Below are 14,837 nucleotides of genomic sequence, written 5' to 3'. Positions count from 1 at the left end.
CATTCCATCTGCTTTCTTCTGAAATGAATCTCGTATTTGTTCATGTTAATGTCAGGAACTGTCTTCCCATTGTGTGAGTACAATAAGAATTCTCAGCTTCTTTGAATTGCCGCAGGTCCTTTGATTTCATCTAAGCTGCAATAAGTTACCAAAAGGAAGACACCAGCTTACACATGTCAGGAAGTTCAGAGGGTAAATTTTACTACTTAACCACATTTTAGAGTGCTATAATTATTTCTTTGTACCTCATGGCAGTACTTGAAGTCTCTTACGATACAGGACACTATAAAGAAGAGCAAGGATATACAAAGAAAATGTGAAATAACCATAGCTTTTACATCTATAAAAGTACAGTCAGAGCTGTACATCTGAGCTGTACTTCCCTGAAAAATAGACCACTTTATGAGAAAATTCTTTTATTTCCCTTACCATCTAGTTCTTTGTTTCTATGTCAACTGGCATTCAGTGCAACTACCTAAATGTAAAAAAAAAAAAAAAAGTTATGAGCAATGCTAATAATCATTATTGCAAAAAGTGTATTATGAATGTGAAAGGCCTTAGAGCTTGAGAGTATAGAGTATCTCAAGCCAAGCGTGTTATACTGGTCAGTTGTCAAGAAGTTGCAAATAGTAAAATATGATAGTAACTCTCAGGCTTGATAAGTAAGATAGTGAAGACAATCACACGCACATGTGTGTTCAGTTTTCTTCTGAAGGAGTCAATCACCAGATACACAATGAAATTTAACAAGTAAGGCCAATGAAGCCACACTAAAGTTCTCATGGTCTGTGCCAAGGAGAGGAATGTCTAAAATGAAAAATAATGAAGAAAAAACACATCAAAGATGTCTCAAGGAGAAAAATAAGAAGTGGATGGTACCATCTGCAACATACTCAAAAAAGAACTGTTTCCCGACTCTTCAGCCTTCTCTGAAAAGACAAAGCAAACAATCAGACCTGTGATAAAAGACCATTACAGGCCAGAGACAGAGCATTAGCGAAACTTTGAATAAGTCAAAATATCTGTAAACCTAATTAGGAACAGAATGTGCCAGCCGAGATGGCCACAATGTGGTTACTGAGCAGCCTGGAAAAAAAATAAAGGACAATAATTCTTCTACTTAATGTCGGCAAATGTTACCAGTGAGAAAAGTTATATAATCAAGAGTGAGAAAGAATGTAGAAAAAAACTAAGAAAAATAACTCAGTTTATCTTCTGAAAGACTCAGTTCTAGGAAATGGACTAGATTTCAAGGTTTCTCTATAAAATATCTACATTTTACAGAACCAATGTTCATGCATAGGAAACAAAAGGAGAAATAGCAATATAACCTACCACCATAAGATCTAGATTTCATCTGGGCCATAGGCTGTACAAAGTCATGGGTCAAAAAGAACAGGATATGAGTTTATTAAATGTAGCATCTTTACCTTCACTGTACAATAAAAGTGATGACTCACAATAGTCATTCTGCAGTGTACTTCTTTCATTAAGACTATAAATTCTGAATTTCTGAGTAATAGGTGATTACCCCTTGCTCAACAATGTGGGGTAAACTTCATCATGTTGAGTGACATTTATTTTAGTAAATTAATTAAGAATTTATAAAAGCTGAATCGTTGTAATTTAAAAATAGCATATTTACAGCAAAATAATTTTATGCTGATTGTTAATAGTATGCAGTTAAGCTTGAAATATTTATTATAATTTATTTTACTTCTGAATAACATGACCATACCTGCCTGGGATTTGACGTACTTTTGATATTATATGTGTAGTGGCGGACAGTAATTCATATAGTTGAAGGCTAAAATGAGAAGTTTCTTTTTCCCCCCTGTCCTGTATCTCCAAGCAGAGTAAATTTCAAAAAAACCTCACACATTCATATTTCTCAGATCATATCAGACACATATCCTGGAAGATTGCTTGACTAACTCTAAACATCATTGACTATATTGATTATATCTTTGTTAATTACACTGGAGTTGTAAGCACTCAGTTTATATAGAGACAGAACTTATGGTGTCTTCATCTTGAACTGAATCCTATCCAATATTTCAAATTGTACCAAAGATAAAAACTTCAAACAAAGAAGACAGAATAAGTATGATATGGACAATTATATTCTCAGCATCATACATTTTTTCCAAGCAAGCTTAAAATATTTTCACCAAACACAAACATTAATATCCTTAATGCCATAGGATTGGGTGGCAACAATAACAAAACTGGCATATGGAAGACTCATAAAACAATTTCACAGAATTGTTAGGGTTGGAAGGGACCTCTGGAGATCATCTAGTCCAACCCTCCTGATAAGGAAGGGTCACCTAGAGCAGGTGACACAGGAACAGTTCAGATGGGCTTTCAATGTCTCCAGGGAGGGAGACTCCACCCAGTACAGAGCAGCCTGTTCCAGTGCCCAGGCACCCTCAATGTAAAATTCTTCCTCATGTTGAGGTCAAACTTCTTGTGTCTTAGTTTATAGCCATTACTTGTTGTCCTGTCACTGGGCACCACTGAAAAGAGTCTGACACCATCCTCTTGACACCCACCTTTGTGATATTCATATGCATTAATGGGGGTCCCCTCTCAACCTTTGTTTCTGGACTAAACAGGCCCAGCTTCCACAGTCTCTCCTCATATGAAAGATCTCCCAGTCTGCTCAGGTTTGTCTGTTGTTACTGGAAATATATCAACAGCCTAGAAAAGAATTAGTAGAAAATGAGGAACAATTATTTATAATGAAAGGAAATTCTAATTAAATGTATCAAGAACTCTGCTCTGCCAAGAAATTCCTGCTGAGTGGATGCTGAAGAGCTGTTGCCAGTCATAATATAACATTTCTTAGAAATGAGGTAATTAGCACACTTTGAGGCACTGATAAAATCAGTATTCTTCGCACTGACACATCAGCAGAAACCACTGGTCACAGAGAAGGGAAGCAGAAGGGTTAAGAATTTACTAGGCTAAGTGTACTTGTCATTTCAAGCATACATTTTCCAGAGTTTCCTTTGGTTATTGTGTCACATTTCACTACTCTGGGCATTGCTTAAGAATCTTATCATAACCAGCATAATGAAAACAGATGAATGCATCAGTACTTAATTTCTTTGGATAGATAAATTATAAAACAAAATATCCTTAAGCCCCAGAGTAGGGTCTTCAGTGCTTGTCTTGTGTGATCATCATAACCAAACATAAGCCTTTTTTTTGTTCTCTCATAGCTCCTTGATGATATAGTGTCTTTATATGGTGTTTTAAGCATCTCTATAATTGAAAATGGAGTTCAAAAGTCCAGTTTATACCAATACTAAAAAAAGCAACATTTCTCACTCCAAGTGCAGAAGTTCATGTTTCATTTCTGCTGGATTGAAGCATCCTTTTTAGAACTTTGAAGAGTACTGAAATGAAAAAGAATAATAATTTAGTGGGTGTTCAACATTTGTCATCTGCCAATCAGGTTCTTACTCTAGCATTATGTCACTTTCAACACTTCTAATATTTCTTTTTCTATATAAAGCAAAGATACGTAGCAACTTGGCACTCATTTTGGAGAATGGGTGTGTATATTCTGCAGTATTTCTCCCGACCTTTAGAGTATTCATTTTAGGATTATAGGATCATAGCATCATTTTAGGCTGGAAAAGACCGCTAAGATCATCAAACCCAACTGTTAAACCAGCACTGGCAAGTCCACCACTAAACCAGGCCTGTAAGTGCCACATCTACATGTCTTTTAAATATTTCCAGGGATGGTGATTCCACCACTTCCCTGAGCAGTCTGTTCTAAAGCCTGACAACCTTTTCAGTGTAAACAATTTTCCTAATATCCAGTCTAAATTGGATATTAGACAGTTATCAATAAAGGTATTAGACAGAACTGACCCCAGCACTGAGCCATGAGAACATGAGTTGTGACCAGACACCGACTGGCTATAATTCATTCACTGGTACTCTAGGCCCAGCCATCCAGCCAGTTTTTTAACCCATCCAAGCCATGAGCCACCAATTTCTTCAGGAGAATGCTGTGGGAAATGGTGTTAAAACCTTTACCGATATCTAGATAGACAATGTCTTCATCCTGTCCCATTTTTCATCTTCCAGTTATCTGGGACCTCCCCAGTTAGCGAGGACTGCTGGTAAGTGATGGAAAGTGGCTCAGAGAGCACTTCCCCAGCTCCCCCAGGACCTTCGGGTGGATCCTATATGACCCCATAGACTTGTTTCTGTCTAAATGGTGTAGCAGTTCACTGACCATTTTCCCTTGGTTTATGGGGGCTTCATTCTGCTCCTCTGTCTCCCAGCTGGGTACCCAGAAAACTGCCTTGCTATTAAAGACTGAGGCAAAGAAAGTGTTACAAGGGGATTTTCCTTAGCCCTCCTTTTGTTGCTTTTTATTTATAGAAACATTTTTTATTGTCTTTTATGACACTAGCCAGATTAAGTTCTAGCTGAGCTTTGCCCCTTCTAATTTTCTGTCTGCTTAACCTCACAATGTCCTTGTAGTCCTCCTGAGTTGCCAGCCCCTTCTTTCAAAGGTCACAGCCTCTCCTTATTTTCCTGAGTTCCAGCCAAAGCTCTCTGTTCAGTCAGGCCAGTCGTTTTCCCCGCTATCTCATCACTCAGCACATGAAGATGATATGTTTCTCTACTTTAGTGTTTCCTTCTCAAAGAATGCCCACTTTTCCTGGACTCCTTTGCCCTTCAAGACTGCCTCACAAGGGACTCAGTCAACAAATCTCCTAAACAGGCCAAAGTCTGTCCTGTGGAAGTCTGAGATGGCAGGGCTGCTGATCCCCCTCCTTATTTCTCTGAGAGCTGAAAGGTCTCATTTCATGACTGCTGAGCCCAAGACGGTCTCTGAGCACATCACCCACCAATCCTTCTTGGTTCAAAAACAACAGGTCCAGGGAGGAGCCTTCACTGCTTGACTCCCTCACCAGCTGTTTCAGGAACATATGTTACACACACTACAGGAATCTGAAAAGCTGTTCACCTTCTTCCTTCGTTCTGTGAGCAAAACAACCTTCTAAATTATGTTTGACCTGAATGTGCCCAAATGAACTTTGCTTAAAGAAACTAAATTTCAAACTGAAAAAGTTTCTAGGTAGTGTAGTGACAAGTTCACTGTATTCAAAGCAGAAAATGTGACATCAGTTTCTGGATCAGTTGCTGGCCTTCTTTGTGACTCTGGGTTATGAAGTTTATTGCTTGCAACTTCAGGCAAGAGTCTAAATCTGTGTCTTTAAATGCCCTTCTGTGTCTTTTTCAATCTCATCTATTTGCACTAAACAAATAACCTTTTTATGCCTAGAATAGAATAAAGTATTGCTCCACTATTGCAATTTTAAAATCGGGGTTTTTTTGAGAGGTCTGCTTAGATACCTATTTCTCATCTTCACGGCATTTTTATTTTTATGTTGCTAACTGACTCAGTATTATGTTGTCACATAATCTGACACAAGTCTCCCACAGACCACTGTCTAAAGAAATGGAGGAACAGTTTCTTAAAACATGAATTTTGAAATGGTGAGTTATTAAATACTTAGTAGCTAATAAGATAAATAATTAAATGCAGTAAAAAACTCCTCAGAAATACAGAAGAAAAGTTGAGCATGAATTTCATATCTTCATAAGGATGAATAAATCAACTTAAAAAAAAAAAGTAGAAGATATTTTCCTTTTTATATATGTACTCTTGGGCCAGAGAAACGTTTATTATTTCAGAAAAATGAAATAGCATAAAGTAGTTATCAGCCTGTACTACAGATATTTTAGGAAAACAGAATTCCTAGAGAGAAACAGTCTTTTAAAAGGTATCAGTTTCTTATGAAAACTTAAAGAGAAAATGAAATTTTTCAGGCATTTACAACAGATTTGAGACTGTCAAGTTAAATATGTAATTTTGAGGCTTTATGGAATCCCTCATTCAAGACTGAACTGTAGTAAGAATCAGAGACCCAAAATGGAGAATGAGATTACTAGGAGAATGTGACTTTAACATAAACAAGAGCTGTTAAAATATCAAAACTAAAGCTAAGAGACACGTTAGTTTGCAGAGTACTTTACAGGCTTTTATTCTGTATCTAACATCTAACATTGTATTCTAACATCTTTGCGGACCTGTAGACAGTCTTCTAGACACTTTAGAGTGACTGTTGCTGGGAAAGGGGAGCTATTCCACAGTTCTTCTTCTACCAAATCTATCAGCTGCTAAATACCTATTCAGCTGTTTACGCTAAAACGTGTTTACGCCTTTTATCTTGGCTGCCTTCTGATTTGGGAATGTCAAGCAGCTGCATCTGGGAAAGAGGAGGCCTTGTCCCCAGCAGGGCTCTGGAGGGAGCCTGAAGGCTGGAGTTGTGGGAGACATGTCCTGACTTGCAGCAGCCACGCGTTTGTTGAGGAGCCAGGTTGCTGCGTTAAGGAGATGTGGAACAAAGACCAGGAATACAGTGTCTCAGAAGATGACAGCAACTCAGCAGAGAGGCTGAAACCCCAACTGCACAGAAGGTGGGGAAGCCCTATGGTATTTGATTAGAAGTGAAGAATCTGGAAAAAGTTGGAAAAAATTGTAGACAGGTGGAGAAATGTGCCAGGGGGATTTCAGCAGGGAGACATGCCAAGTCCTTCAACTGGGAAGAACTTTTGATGCAAGCAGGGCCTACTAGGATACTGGCAAGGAGCAGCTCTGTAGAAAAGGACCTGAGGCCTTGGTAGACGAAATGAGTATAAGCTAGCAGCATGTCCTCACATCAAAGGCCGACAGCTTCCTGGGATGTATTAGCAGAAGCAATTATTTACTTCTACTTGACAGTTTTTAGACCACATCTAGAACACTTTAGTGCATCCAGTTTCCTCAGACACACCCTACACAATAAAACAAAAAAACACCAATAAGATGTAGTGACTTGAGCAGAGGGCCATCAGGATGATCAGGGGCTGGAGCATTTGTCTGGAGAAGAGGATAAGAATAGGCTTTATTCAGCCTGAAGGAGAGATGGGTTTGAGGAAGATCTGAGACCAGTCTGGCAGAAGCTTTGTGGAGGTAACTGAGCAGATGGAGCCAGTATCTTCAGCAGTGCTCAGCAGAAGAACAAAAGAAAATGGATATAAATTGGAACAAGAAGTTCAGCCATAATAAACTTTTCCTTTATGTGGGCAGAACAGCAACAAAACAGGGATTGCCCAGGGATTTTGGATGATTTGTGTTCTTGGAAGCTTATAAGACCCAACTGGCCAAGTCCCCAAGCAGCCTGGTCTGAGCTTAGAGATGACCCTGCATTGAGACTTCCAACCTCAGTTATTCTATGATAGCAGTGCAAAGCCAGTTCATTTTCTTGGAAGAAATGCAAGACAATACCACTACAGTAGTGAAATTGTAAAGCATAACCTCACAGGAATATGCAACATGAAGTCAAAAACGTGACAGTTTCAAAGAGACTGTAAGACAAAAGAAAAATGAAGCAGGAAATGGCTCTTGTTTTCAAGAAAAAGGGCTCCATGTAGTATGAAAGCAAGTACAGCCCTAAACTGTGTCCTGCTGTTGAACAGGCATTTTATTTTAGAAAAGTCTAGACTGCAGTTCTAAGGAAATAAGATTAGAAATACTCTAAACATGAAGACAGCATTTGTTCTACCAGACAGGACTGAATGCAGCAGCAGCCAATGTTATTTGTCGAGAATTATTGCAGAGTTACCTCTTGAGATTGGAACAACTGTGATGAGGTCTTTATACATTATAAATGAGATGCACAGTCACAGATCATCACTATAGATGAGCTGCAGAAAAAAAAAAAGAAAAAAGCTTTAAAATGTCCAAGAATCCCAGAACACAGTTAAAATTTAGTAAGAAAGATGATTCCTACTTACTAAATATAAAGGTAAATCAAAATCTTAAAAAGGCAAGGCTATAATTAACCTTATAGCCTTATAATATATTAGGCTATAAGGCTAATTATTATAATAAGGCTATAATGTTTCAGAATATCTACATGAAAGGTTTATAATAAAAATTAAGGAGGCAGGGACAAAAAGTGTGAATAAAGGCAAGCAAAACTAATTAAAGCTAGCAAGTGAAAAGCAAAAATGGGAATGGCATAGAGGAAATTCTACAAAAATGTCAATGTCAAACCTTTGTACCAACGGAGAAAAATTCACCATGAAGAAATACTTGTTTAAACAAATGATAGAGCAGATGAGAAATCAGCATGGAAGGGTAACTTCTCAAAAGATTTTCCACTTTTATGATATACGGACATAAGCTAAGCCATTTTGTAACTATATAATTATTAAATTTGTATTTAAATTTCATAGCTACAAGACTGAGAAGATACAAATCCTTCCTTCTTCATTTTCCATGTCCATGGAGCTACTCTTGCCACACTAATGCATTGTCATCATTCAGTTTCTGAGCTGACTTAAAGTGCAGTCTTCCAGCAGTGGAACAAGCTTACCCTTGGAAAGGGAGAGCAAAGTCCCTGACTCTACCCTGTCCTTTAAGAAAAATATTCATTGCTATTGAATTGTTACTGACACTCACCATTAGTGTTTGTTTTGCTTAGGAAAGGTCAAATATATTGACTTTGTCTGACTTTGAACTTCATCTCAACCCAATGACACTAGAACCCAGGGGAAAGATCCCTCTGTCCACAGAAGGCTTCTTCCCATTTTAGGAAGAACTCGTCAACTGTCTTTGTACTTAGGTCAAGTTACTCTGATTGCTGACATGATTTCATGTTTTGGTTCCCAAAACCTTTGAAGAGCCTGCTATTCTTTGCTTTCAGGGCTATGCTTCAGATGGTATAATTATTTGCTCACAATGTGTTATAGTTTAGTTTTGTCCATAGGCAAAGTAGTCAAATGACATTAAAAAACATTGATTCGAGTACTCTACATTTTAAACATCATTCCCATTTACTAGTTGTCAGTGAGAAAATAGGGAGTATTTATCCAGATGCAATTATATTCTGGGAAGTTGCCATCTAAGGCACTTTTTTATAGAGAAAAAACAACTCTGCATGTTTGTTTGACTCCTGTGACTCTAATTTAACCTGGTACACTTAAAACAAAGATGGTGAGAAATGCGAACACTTACCTTTTAGAGAATACTCTGTGCCCTGTGTTAGAGAGTAGATTCATGCAATTTTTTCTTCAGTCTCCTTCATTCCAAGGAGAGATTAGGAATCAAAAAAAAAATTGATTTTTTTGTCCAATTCTGTGGTGGTATTGTCTATGCTTTGTTCATTCTCACATAAGCATAAGATAAGCAATCATAAGCCTTTCAGATGAGGAACCCCCCTGTGTAGATATGTGAAGGATAGCTGTCTGCAGCTTGTACTACATGTGCTTTTCCCGCTTTGTTTCATCTTCTTCCCATGGTTCAACAGCCACCGTGGTGTGAAAAATATAGCAATATTCAGCATGGTGTCAGATTTACATCAGAAGAAATGACCCTCCTATTTTCCTTTTGCTGCTTGTGGTTAAATATTGTCTTCTGTTAGGAAGGGCTGTTATAAGAATTTCAAGCAAGTCTAACCCTAATGACATGGAGACAAAGAAAAAGCCACTAGCATCAGACCAATTTTTTATATTGATTACCTCTGGAATCTTTGCCTTACACAAGTTTGTTCCTGAGTGTTGATGGTTTAGGTGCAGGTATGCCATTCACTTTGGATCCTGGATAGATCAAATTTTTCCATTTGTTTTTTATTTTCTATATAATATATAAACTGAAAAATGCAGCTCCTAGACCAAATGTGATTCATAAAATGTTCTCTTAAACTGTGCATAAAAGCCTTACTTTCAACACAGTAGTGGAAAGTACACCATATAGAGAGCAATCAACACATAGTGCTACACTTGAAGAGTTCTTCCACATTAAAGAACTTTCATATGTATTTCTATGTTTTTGGGTTTGTTTTTTTTTAAATTGATAAAAGAAATATATCTCAGTCCTGTGATCTACTTTTAAAAAACTTCAATGAACTATCTCCATTTTAGGCAAAGTGTGAGGGAGTCACTGGCTTTTAAAAACTTTGCAATGACTTGATACAAACATTCATCAGGGAAGAAGGATGAATGGCACTTTTTATTTGTCAGTGAAACAGTGACTGGAAGAATTCTGGGGAAACCATATCTCAGGAGGCAAGCAGGATGGGTACAAGACATTCCTTAGTGCTGAACAGAATGATGGCAATGCTTTTATTAAGCTTGATCCTTAGTTAAAACCTTTGACTTGGGCAAAAATTAATTACTGTTAATTAAAAATTAATTACTGTTAATTTGCTTCAACTTATTTTGTGGCACTTATTCCTTGATGCTAAAAGAGTTTAAGAGAAATTAATTTAAATTATTTATATCATCTGGATTATAATTATTGTCACTGGAAGGGCTACTCTTGTACGTCCTCATTTTGAGATCATTCCTGTCATCACTAGTTTTCCCCTAAATACATCTGCATTCAATCTGGAAAGAACTGGCAGACTAAAGGAGACACCTTCAACTCATGTCAATCTTCTATGTCCTGCTAGATTATTTACCCTTTTATGAATACAGGCAATACAATGGCCTCTTTGACCTCAAGCAAAGATCTCTGACAAAGATCTCTGGTAATACAACTAGACAAAATATTTTAAGAAAGAGGAATGGTGGTGTTGAGTTTGTTTTTACAGCAGGTTTGCCAAGTGATGCAAATGCAAATTGGAATTCCACATTCTGTATTAACAAAAGACAGAGCACAATATTATTCTTTGATGCCCTTATGAATGTTTTTTGCCAGCTGTATACAACAATTCTGATCTTTTGGTAAGAAAACTACATTCCTTTCTTCGTCAAAGTCCAAGTTCATAAAATATAATCAATTCTGATGTTAAAATCCTTTTAATTTAGTAAAACAAAGTCACTGTTTTATCAGACATTTTGATATAGTGCTAATCAAGGTGATTTCACAAAATTATTTTAAGCACTCACAGAAATTACTAAGTGGAGATAGAAACAGCTCATATGAAATCAATTAAGGTCCACTGATTACACTGAAGTTTCATCTGGACTCTGTGCTTTCATTGTTGCTGTGTGTATTCTTTTCATTAATAACTATTTTATATTGCATAATGACCCCAAACTAGGAAGATTATCTAGTGTTTTATGTGCCATATACACAAATAGTATCTCTCAGCACAGAGATCTTGTTCAGTGTTTAAGAGTCATCTCAAAGGATGTGTTCCAAATATCTTAACTCTCAAACAAATTGTTTCAGCTGCAATTTTGCTCGCAGTTTCAGTTAACTCAACACCACAGATGTTCACATCACCTGAGCCACACTAAAAATTAGGGAAACTGAAATTTGTAAGTCAGACACCAGGAGTAAATGACAGCAACCAGATCTGCCAGAAAGTCAGCTATTGCCCAACAGTTACTTGCAGGTGCAAACTCCAGATACAAATAGGAAGATGAGCATCTAATTTTCCCATATACTGAACTCAAATATAAATCTGACAATCCATCACCACTATCTTGAACTGATTTTTCATCGGTATGTACCAGCAGAACAAACTACTTCTAGCAGCTCACAGCAGGGAAAAAAAATAAAGCAGTACCACAAAAAACCGTAAACCAAACAAAGCAAAAAAAGAAAAACCCTAAATCAATAGATTAAAAACTAGAGCATTTTCTGACAATTATCAGTGGAAATGTAAGAAGGCTGAATACAACCGTCCAAGTTAGGATACAGCTAAAACATTCAGGAAAATAACTCCACTCCCTTGAAGAGTCCAGTGTGATCTTTACTGACTGTACTTAGTCAAGTACTCAGTGTCAAATTTTATAGGAAAATCTAATCCTCCTGAATGATGCTGGGTCAGTGATATTGACTTTCAAGAAGAAATATAACTGATTAAACAACTGTTTCATGTTCCATTTAATCTTACTTTGAACCTTTTATCCTGCCCCTGCACTTTCTCTAGCAGAGAAAAGCATTATACTGGAAGTTATGGTGACCATGCAGGTTCTTTTAGTTATTGTAAACGTAGGGCTGCAAGTTGCTGAGCAGCCCAATTTAGAGTCAAGGGCCTCGTTTCTGAAATAGGCACAATACTGGTAGATTGTGCTGTGTCAGCTTAAAGATGGTACATTTAAGGACATCTGAGGATGAGTGAAATCACTGCTGATGGGAATGATTAAGCTCTGACTGTTGTGTTTATAATCACTGTACTGTGCCATCAGTGAATGGTGGTGTCATAAATATAATGATATACAAAGTGATATTTTACCAGTATTTTCCTTACAAGATTTTCCATTCCAAAACATCATTTGAAATTATGTACGGATTCAGAAAAGCATTCCTAGATTTTCAGCATGTTTCTTTAGAGCTATAAAAATAAAAATGCTGTAATACAGGTGCAGAAATAGGTAATAAGTTTTTGGGTTTTTTATGTTTATATGTTGTAACATTTTACTTTCCAAGACATGAAAAAGTTCCATTTTCTCAGAATAGTCCTCAATCAACAGAAAGATTAAAAAGACAGTGTGAAAACAAGGAGCACCAACCCACAGACAGATAGTCTCTTCCTAATACAGGCCTCAGTCTTTGTCAGTCAGGATCTGATCTTGCATCCACCTCCACCTGCTGAGGCTAATTATCAGCCAGAGTAAATTTGCATTTCTAAAAGATTTTCTACCAGAATGTTGTTGTTGTTACCCACCCATATTCACAGGACATTAACCTGAAAGTAGTTATTAACATAACCAGTGAGTTAATAACCAGTGCCAGCAGAATTTTTCCCTAGCAACAGAGAAGACTTTATGTTAGTGATGCCATCAGAATTTGAACCATGTCTGTTCTTTAAATGTTACCATAATTTCATTGCAGGTGATATACACTAAGTTTAGATATGGTACAGGGTAAAGGAGATGGAGGACATTCATTCCCTTCTTTATGGCCAAATTAGCTGGATTTTTCTCTCTCAGAACTTTTAAAGAAACTTATCAACCCTTACAAAACAGAAGCCCCAAGCACTCTAAATCTTATATCCTCTCAGCAAGATTTGTTAGTTAAAACTCTCAGAAAGTCATATTATGTTCACAGGACTGTTTAATGCAAGGCAGTGAGTGCTGGTACACAGAACAGTGTACTTGTTCGTAAAGTAAATGTACTCAACTGTCCAGAAATCCTTGCCAGTTTTATATCTTGCCAAGAGAGATCACTTCAACAGGTCATCATTTATATTAGCAGTTGGAGAAATGAATGCAGTCTGATGTGTGAATTGTCTTAAGGAGAAACACCAACCTCCTACTAAGATTAACTGGAAATACCCCTGTCATTTCATTCTAAAATGAAGGAAGAAACTAAAACATTTCTAAGTAGGTAATTTAAATTAATAAAAGCATATTAGCAAGCTGAAAAAAAAAAAAATTAATTTATGTCACACCAAGTTTCACACTCAAAATTATTTCCTCTGTTCTTTCGTGTTTTTATCTCTCTTTGAACTGGAAGAAACATGAGACTTTCAGCAAACTCATTAGTTTACCATTTTGAAGAGCAGTACGGTTGTTCACACACCTGGGGTAGCATTAGTAAGAAAGGTCATTTTGCTCTTGTTTTTGTACATAGTTGAAACTTTGCTGCTTCAAAAGCTGAAAATTACTTGACAAGATAAACACGTTCTGTAGTGAACTTGGAACATGTGTGTGTTAAAATCTGAAAAAACCCCAATTATACCAAACTAACACCAAGGGGCCATATTCAGATGTAAACAAAACGGCATTAAGAAGAGTAAATAATTTGAAAATTACAGTACTACACTAACTTTGCCAAGTGAAAACTGGAAAGAGATTTGATATGTTCAAACTCCAGCCCCACAGAGAAACTGAGTGGCAAAAAAAGTCCGAAGTTCTTTATTTAAAATTAGCTACTGAACCCTGGGGAATTGTAGTAGAACATCTCTTACCCATATCTGAGTGTATTTAACTGGTCCATCTTTTTTGGTTTTTGTTTACTATAATTAATTCCTCCCAAAATCTCCACATCCTAACATAAAGTTAGCTCCGTATGGAAGAAACTACTGGATAATACTGTTAGTGTTAAAATCTGTATTTCAGGTAAATTTTGTTTCTATTTTAGGAAAGCAGTGGAAAGTCTTATATTTTCTTTAAATAGTGCCAAAACTGCTGCTTACTATAATGACACAATATAAGTTTGTCACAATCTCAAATTTGCAGAGGAAAAGATGGAACTGAATATGCAGTTCTGTCTTTCATATTTTTTCTGAGAAAATAAAATGTAGCAAAATGTTATTGTTGTCAATAAACCAAGTAGAAATTATTCAGAATGCAAACAGAGGAATCAGACCTATGACTAAGGCACCATTTTTAAATTCAAAGAAAGATATTATTACAATTGAAACTTCATTGCTATTTTTCATCTGCACCAGATGCAACATTTTCCTGTGGAATAAAAAAAAAAAAGAATTGAAAGCCCCTGAGAACTAACTAAATAACTAAATAATTAACTAACCTTATCATCACTGTCTTTCACTCACCCCACTAAATTCTGCCTGGAGAGCAAGACACATCTCTTTGACCTTAAAAACATAGAGGTCTGCATATAATTTTACCATAAGGGAGGCATGAATGAGAAAGGATATCATGTATCAACATATCAGTATGTCCACATGGGGTGGTTATATGACCCAATTTCAGCATTTATTTTATAAAGGAACTTAGATGAAGATTCACATAGGGTGTCAGTCTGGTGAGGGTCTTTGTCTTCCCTTCCCTTCCCTTCCCTTCCCTTCCCTTCCCTTCCCTTCCCTTCCCTTCCCTTCCCTTCCCTTCCC

This window comes from Parus major, chromosome 2 (genome assembly GCF_001522545.3).
Source record: "Parus major isolate Abel chromosome 2, Parus_major1.1, whole genome shotgun sequence".
Lineage (NCBI taxonomy): Eukaryota > Metazoa > Chordata > Aves > Passeriformes > Paridae > Parus > Parus major.
Note: the sequence above shows the minus strand (reverse complement) of the source record.